Source organism: Sminthopsis crassicaudata, chromosome 6 (genome assembly GCF_048593235.1).
Source record: "Sminthopsis crassicaudata isolate SCR6 chromosome 6, ASM4859323v1, whole genome shotgun sequence".
NCBI classification, from domain to species: Eukaryota; Metazoa; Chordata; class Mammalia; order Dasyuromorphia; family Dasyuridae; genus Sminthopsis; species Sminthopsis crassicaudata.
In genome coordinates this window covers 199,810,611-199,818,948 of record NC_133622.1, presented here as the reverse complement: position 1 = coordinate 199,818,948, position 8,338 = coordinate 199,810,611, and positions in this window count along the sequence as shown.

The following is an 8,338-nucleotide window of genomic DNA, read 5'->3' as shown; positions in this document are numbered from 1 at the left end:
TATATTAGAGGTCCTACAATATAATTTAAGTTCGTGAGTTTCTTTTTAAAATTTGTTTTGTTGTTATTGTGCTTGTATCCCCAATATCTATCCCAGTTCCAGGTACATACTAGATGCTAATTAATTTTTATCTAATTAAATTTTATTAATGATAAATATTGAGATGCAGAGAGAAGTCACTTGCCCAAGGTCACAGAGTGGCTGACTTGAGGTTTGAACCCAGGTCTCCCAATCTAGTTCTTTTTAAAACAAATTGTACTGCCTTAAAAAATATTCATTTTCTAAGTCTGGGGAGACAGAGATGAAAAACGTGTCCTTGTGACACAAATGGCTTAACAAGAAGGGAAGGAGAGACTTTGAGGAATAAAAGGAAAAAAGGAACTGAGGGGAAGAGGCTTTTGTTCCAGACAAACAAAATTCAACCTCTTTATTGCTGGGCTGGAGACATTTCCCTAAAGATCCAGGACCTAATGAGACAAGAAGACAGTATCCTTCCTCATCTGGAAAGATGGGAAGTGACCAGAAATCTCCATTCCTCTCCTCTTCCACTTTCTCCATATCTGTCTTTCACCTCTACCTCACTCCTTTTCCATTTTTCTCCTCTCCACCTTTGTTCTTCTTTTATCTTGTTTCACTTTCCTCCATCTTCTATATTTTCCTATCTTTTCTTCTACTTCCACTTCCCTTCATCACCCTCTTTCATCTTTTATTTATTTCTTATTTAAATCTTTTCCTTCTCCATCTTTTAAACACTATTTTTCCTCGTTGCTTTTCTCCCTGTATCCTTTCCCTTATTTCTTTATACCATCCTTCACTCCCTTTCTTCATCTTTTTCATCTTTCTCTGAGCCTGGAGTAAGAAAGATCTGAATTCAAATCTGAACTCCAACACTTACTAGCTGTATGACCCTAGGCAAGTCACTGTCTGTCTCAGGTGCCTCAATTGTAAATTAGGGATAATATCTACCTCAAAAGGTTGTTGTGAAGATCATATAAGATATTTATAATGTTTTTATCACAGTGCCTGGCACATAGTAGGCACTTTATTTCCTGACTCTGAATTCAGTATTCTTTATACTACCACTCTACCTCCCTCCCCCATTTATTCATTCACTAGTTCAGCAACATTTATTAAGCACCTCTTGTGTTCAAGGTTCAAGGCAATGGGGTTATAAAAAGAGGTATGACACGGTCTCTGCTCTCAAAGATCTTATAAGCTAATAAAGGGGAAGGGATAAGGACTGGACCTGTGATTTCATATATATGGGAACTCCAGGAAGAGAAAATTCCTTTTCTCAGTGCCGATTGGTATCTTCCCTGCACCTTATAGGCTTACAGAGTAGCATGAGGGTACTGAAAGGGTTAAGTGACCTTCCCAAAGTCACACACACACAGTCAATATGTGTCAGAGACAGAAAACCCAGATTGTCCTGGCTCTGAGATTACCTCTCTAGCTACTACCCAAAACTGCCTCAATAAGGGAGCAATGTCCCCAAATAAATGAGACTCTGTGGAGTATGCTAAATGAAAAGGAGAGGTGAAAAAAGTTACTATGAGATATTTGAAAAAATAGATTGCTTTCACTAAAGATAGAAAGGAAATGAGAAGTGATTCAGAAGTATTTGTGGAGGAAATGGCATGTGAATTGGGTATCATCAAGGGAGGATATCAATCAATGGAGAGAAAGAAGTTTGGAGTTCAATCTAATCAGGAAAAAATAAACTGAGGTGGGATAAGGCAAGGTAAGAATGGAGAGAGAAAAATAGGAGATAGAGTAATCCATCTGTGTTAGAATTGTAGAACCTATGAAAGGAAATTGTATGAAATGAGGCAGGAAAAGTAGATTAGAGGTGGATGAGAGAAAGTCTCGTGTGATCTAGAGTTTACACTTTGGTAGCCAATGGGGAGACACTGAACGTTTTTGAGTTTAAGAATGACATGATGGGAGCAGTGCATTAGGAAGACAACTCTGGTAAAATATGGAGAAAGGCCAGGAAATAATGAAATGGTCAGTGGAAACCAAAAGTTTTCTGATCCTCCTGACTCAAGGGTCAGTGCTCTATCCACTGTGCCATCTAGCTACCCCAACCAAAAGTTTTCAATAGAAGAAATGGAATAATGGGGGAATTGCTTCAAATCTCTAATACTAAAAGAAATAAAAATTAAACTAATACCATGGTTTCACCTTCACACCTAAGAAGTGATGAAATATGGAAATAAGTTCACATGAAAGGGACCAGAAGCATAAAAGTTATGCCATTGCTGAAGCTGTGAATTGAACCATCCACTCTGGAAAAGAGTTTGGGATTATGGGAGAAAAGTTACTAGAGTGTTCAGACCTTTTGACTCAATAACCTGATCCCACTACAAGACACATAGTCTAAGGAGGCCAAAAATGGAAAGCTCCCACACACATTAAAATATTCAAAATTATCCTTTTTTAGTGGCAAAAAATGGAAAACAATATAAAATAAATGAATGAAATAAAGCAAATAAAAGGCCATCTTGATTGGAGAATGAACAAACATTGGTACATGAATGTGTAATAGAATTATAGTGCCATAAAAACCAGCAAATATGGAGAATTTGGAGAAACATAGGAAGATGAGTATAAATTGAAGGAAAGTAAAGGAAGAGTAAAGAAGCAAACAAGCAAGTATTTATTAAATACCTTCAATGTGCCGAGAAGTAGGTTTTATTATATATGTATATATATATTTATTATATTTGTATATGTATACATTACATGTATGTATTATATATGTATATACATATATATATATATTATTGTAAATGAAAGAAACACCCAAAGTAAACAGATTCTGAGTAAATGGCAATTGGAGGCTGCATGGTATTACGGGAAGCATGTTGACCCTGGGGAGGAAGGACTAGAGTTAAGATCTCTCCCTTAATGCTATGTGACCTTTGGCAAATGACTTAATTTCCATGGGCTTCAGTTTCCTCATCTGTCTAGACTTGATGATCTCTGTCTTTTCTAGTACTAGACTGATGATTCTAATTGTAATGACCAGAACTAGTACTGGAGAACAAAGGATGAAATGCACTTCCTTACTTTTAGTAGAGAGGTGGGGGACTATGGGTATAGAATTTCACATACATTGTCAGATGTGGTAGTTGAGTTTCCTTAACCATCTTGTTATATGAGAGACATGAGAATTAAATCTGGAAATGACTTCAATATAAAAGGGGAGTGAACAAAACTTTTTAAAATATTGGGATGGAGGGAAGAAGAAAATTTGGAACTGAAGATAAAATATATTTTACAAAGATGATTTATTCTAACTGGGTCCTCTAAGAGAGTTAGTCCACAGGATTTGGATAGTCATAATTTCAAGCTGTGTTGGGGACTTGTTTGGGGGCAGGTAAAATTCTTGGTTCTACTCATTCTGCACAGGCGATTTCCCATTCCAACTTTGGCTGGGGTCATCTGCTGCTGTTCTGTCCATGATGACAGAAAGAATTTTAATTAGTTATTTTTCCTGAAAAAATCAGTTTTGTGGGAGTAGGGATAAGGAGGTGGGGGATGCCCCAGACCTCCACCTCAGTCATTCATAGAATACAAAGATGGGGTCAACATTGCAATATCCTTTCTGATTTCTCTACATTTGCCATATTCCATATAGACTGAAAGCTCCTTGAGATAGGGAATGGAGTCTTTATTGTCCTGTAAGATGGACCTCAGTTTCCTCATCTGTAAAACCAAGGAATTGCACCAGAGGATGATATAACCCTCTTGAGGATAGTGTTTTTGTATTTCTTTATATTTCAAGTGTTTAGTACTGGGTGCAATAGGGCTTGTTGATTGATTAATGGTTGGATGAATTATAATCGAGTTGGCCCTTGGAGATGCATGATCTCTGAATTCGAATGTCTTTGGCCCTCTGAGGGCATGGTTCTGCCTTGGTCCAGCAGAGGCCGCAGCAACTCAAGTCTTCAAGGGCCATTGTTAGCCCTGAGTAATAACTGAGAGTCCTTCCTCTCTTGGATTAGCCATGAGATCAGTTGTTTCCATGACTCACCTCAGGAAAATTAGGAGACATCACTCCACATAAAGCGTTTAAATCAATTTTTCCAGGCAGTTAGCTTACCCTACTCCTTTTCATGCTCCCCCTCCTTTTTTTCTATTAGAATATGGCTGGTCAGACATTGGAGAGAATGCCCAGGTAGAAACTATCTCCATGTTAAAGATCAGGACCTCCTTTTAAACACATTGGACTTGGTGTTAGGAGAACTGACTCTGACACTAACTTGTGTCACTAACTTGTCCTGGCTCTGACACTAACTTGCTGTGTCACCTGGGCAAGTACTTTTCCCTTTGGAGTCTCATTTTCCTCCCCTATAAAATAAGGGGACTGGGGGATGAGTCTCACTGTCTTGCCTAAGTCAGAGCATCTCTGGAATGCTGAATTCACTTCTAGACACCACACTTGATCACAGTTGGAAATGAGCTAGAGAGAATTCTCTACCAGGTTCGGGAAAAACTGACGTCTGAAATTCTCTGATGGCTCAGTCAAATGGCATCCCCTAATGAGAAACATCCTTAGTAAGAGACCCTGGCTACAAGACAGCCCTTCCTGAGGGAAACCCCTATCAAGAAACACTCACTAAAGGAATTAGTTCCACTGTGATGGTGCTCCTAAATTAGGAGTTCTTAACCTGAATGTATTTTTTAAAAAATATTTTGATAACATATTTCAGTATGATTAGTTTCTTTTTCAAATAATTATATATAACGCTAGTAGTTCTTGGATCTTTATAAAAATTTACACATTTTTATTTAATTATTAGAACAATCCTAGAAGGAAGAAAGTGGAAATAATATTGTCCTCTTTTTACAGAGAAGGAAACGGAAGCTCAAGGTTCTGAGGAAAGATTCATTGGTTTTACCAGACTGCCAAAGGAGTCCATGACACGCAAAAAAGAACTGTCCTAGTTGGAGATAGTGACACTCCAATGGATTGATGGATCTCTCCATTGAAAGGAGATGAAGGGAGAAACAAATTTTCGAAGGTCTAGGGGATATGAAAGAACAGAGATTGGAGAGTTGGGATGGGGAGTTGGTCTGGGTTGGATGCCATAAGATCATAGATTCAAAGCTGGAAGAGATCATTTTGTGGGTACCTGGAGGGGAAGAGGGTGAAGTGGGAAAACTTAAAGAGGAAAAAAAATCTCACTTTTCTGAGAATGCTTTAGATATCCCTGGGAGGAAAAAGATGAAAAAATGTTTTCCTATAAATATAGCTGAGGTTCCTCACCCCCAAATATGAGCATTAGTGAACAAACTGTTATAGAAATGATTAGACCAAGTACTTTTTAAGTCACCTGAAGCTCTGGCCACTCTTGAATCTGAGTTTTTGACTCAAAATCTTGATCTTAAATCATCAAAGGGACTTTAGATTTGAAAAGGAAGGTTTTAATTGTCTATATTTAATTTCTTGTCTCATTTCTCCCTTCCATCTCCAAAGTTCTTAATCTATAACTTCAAAATAAATAGAAATATATGCCTTCCGGCTAAGTTTGGAGTTCTCCCCATTCAAGGTCAGGTATCTACTCAGTGGACCAGTGGTAGAGCTTGTGGACCAGCCCCCAGTTATTTTCTGAGGCTCGGGGACACTTAGCCTGCCAGGGGAATTTCTGAGCTTGGCTTGGGAGCCATGATTCCTGGCTGGGGGCTCCCACTGCCCGAGATCACATTGCCCAGAGATTATAGGCCTGGCTGTAGAATAGACAGTGGGATCGAGTGACAGATCCATCCAACCTGGGCCAGCTTATGATTCTCCAGCTCTAGCCTCAGACCCAGCCGAGGGGCTAAACCAGAGCTAATGTGCTCCAGCTGGAAGCTAGGACAAGATTGATGAAGGACACAGAAAGGATTGGGACTAGTGGGGAGTGGGGGGTAGGGTGGGGGCAGGTCGTGGGCTGGAGATTTAGGTTGGACTAGAAGGAAGGAATATAGGGTACAGGTTTAGAGTCAGAGAATGGTATCACCTTTCCCCCAGACCTCTCCCAATTCCATTCTTCCAGAGCTCTAGAGAGATAGAAACCCTTACAAATGAAAAAGGCATATTTAAACTACTTATTGTCCCTAAGTACATTAACAGCTCTGCCCTAGAACTGGCTGGGGAATGTGTAGAGGAACTGCTGGAAGTAAACTGTTTCTAAGCCATTTTAAAGAGCCTAAAAGCCAATTAGCAAATTAATTAGCAACCATTCTTATCTATTCATTAAAGGATCTCTCTATTAGCTAACGCCTCTTTAGCCTCCCCCATTACTTTATGTAACATAATGTAATATAATAATATAATGAATAAAATATAAAAAGTTATACATTTTCAGATTTTCAGGGAGTTCCCCTTATTCATATAAATGAAACCTAGACTATTAGATTTTGAAAGCATATGGGAAGATGGAAGGTTAGATCTGAAAAAGACCTCAAAGATCAGTCAGTCAATAAGCATTTATTAAATACCTACTATGTGCAAGGCAGGCAGCTAGGCAGTGCAGTGGATAACTTACTGGATCTGAGAGCTTCCTGAGTTCACATCTGACCTGAGATACTAGCTGTGTGATACTAAACCCTATTTATCACCCTTTTCTTGCCTGTAAAATGAGCTGGAAAAGGAGACGGCAAATCACTCCAGTATTTTTTGACAAGAAATGTCACAAATGAGGTTACAGAGCCTGAAATGATTGAACCACAAGAGAACACAGATGTCCTTTCCTATAGAAGAAAAGTGTATCTGTCCAGTTCCATGAGATGTGCTCGAATCCAATCCCCACTTCTCACCACCACCATCTCTCTTGGTCTCAGTTATTATTGGTAAGACTGAGCTGATAATAAAACCTTTTTTCCAAATGAGATAATAACTTAAAGCCTCAAACCCACCCTATCTAGTCATATCTCCTTGCCTTTTCTCAGACTTTTCACCATTCCTAGAAGGACTCCACTCCTCCTTTGACCTCTGACACTGTCTATTAAAGTCTCTCTTTTCTTTAAGAGCCCAACTCAATCATATGTTTTCTCAATGAAGTGGTCCTTGGTGTTCCAAGTTGAAAAGGATTATTTCCTCTCAGATTTTTCATAATGCTTTGCTCCAGCTACTTCTTTGAAGTTAACATGTTCACTTTCGTACCACAGTTGACTGTGTGCATGTCCTATTCCTTCTTTTAGATGGTAAGGTCTTTGTAGGCAGAGACTGCATAATCTTTGTACTCCATTCTACAGAGATGCCTGGCCATACAGGACTTTAAAAACAGCATACAGCTAAGGAAGATTTGCTGAATCTATCCATGTCAATTAAAGATCTGGTGTGGTGTGATACTAAGAGATTATTTCTGCAGGTCATCCTGACCTATATCTGGACACTGGACGCAGGTTGCTCTGGAGGAGAAAGAGAAGCTGGTGACTTTGCACAGCTCTCCCTCACTTAAATCCAGTTTGCTTCCATTCCATGGCACCACCTCCCGAATGCTTTGGTTGTCTTTGAGAACAAAGGACAACCAACAGCAACAACAATTTCTGTAGGTTAAAAAGAATCATGTCTTAACTCCAAGCTTGGTCTAAGGTTCCAACTGGAGTTTGTAATAAGTAGAGAAAGAAGATAGATAGATAGACAGATAGATAATAGATGAATGGATAGAAAGACAGAAAAGAAGAGAGGAAGGAAGGAAGGAAGGAAGGAAGGAAGGAAGGAAGGAAGGAAGGAAGGAAGGAAGGAAGGAAGGAAGGAGGGAGGGAGGGAGGGAGGGAGGGAGGGAGGGAGGGAGGGAGGGAGGGAAGGAAGGAAGGAAGGAAGGAAGGAAGGAAGGAAGGAAGGAAGGAAGGAAGGAAGGAAGGAAGGAAGGAAGGAAGGAAGGAGAGAAGGAAGGAAGGAAGGAAGGAAGGAAGGAAGGAAGGAAGGAAGGAAGGAAGGAAGGAGAGAAGGAAGGAAGGAAGGAAGGAAGGAAGGAAGGAAGAGAGAGGGGGAGGGAGGGAGGGAGGAAGGAAGGGAGGGAGGGAGAGGAAGGGAGAGAGGGAGGGAAAGGAAAGAAGGAAGGGGGGAAAGAAGGAAGGAGGGAAAGAGAAAAGAAAAGTAACATATTCGACATTTATTACATGCTAGGCAATGTGCTCAGTTCTGGGGCTACAATTATAAGCAAGTAAGTCAATCTCTGCCCTCAAATTTTAATGAGAGAAGACAACATATAAAAGGAAGGCTTGTAAAGAGAGGTAGAACTGGCCAACCAGGAACAGGTGAAAGTGACAAAAGATGAAAATCCTCAGTATTGGAGGTAAGGAGAGAAATAATCAGAGTTGGAAGAGCTTCATAAAGACATAC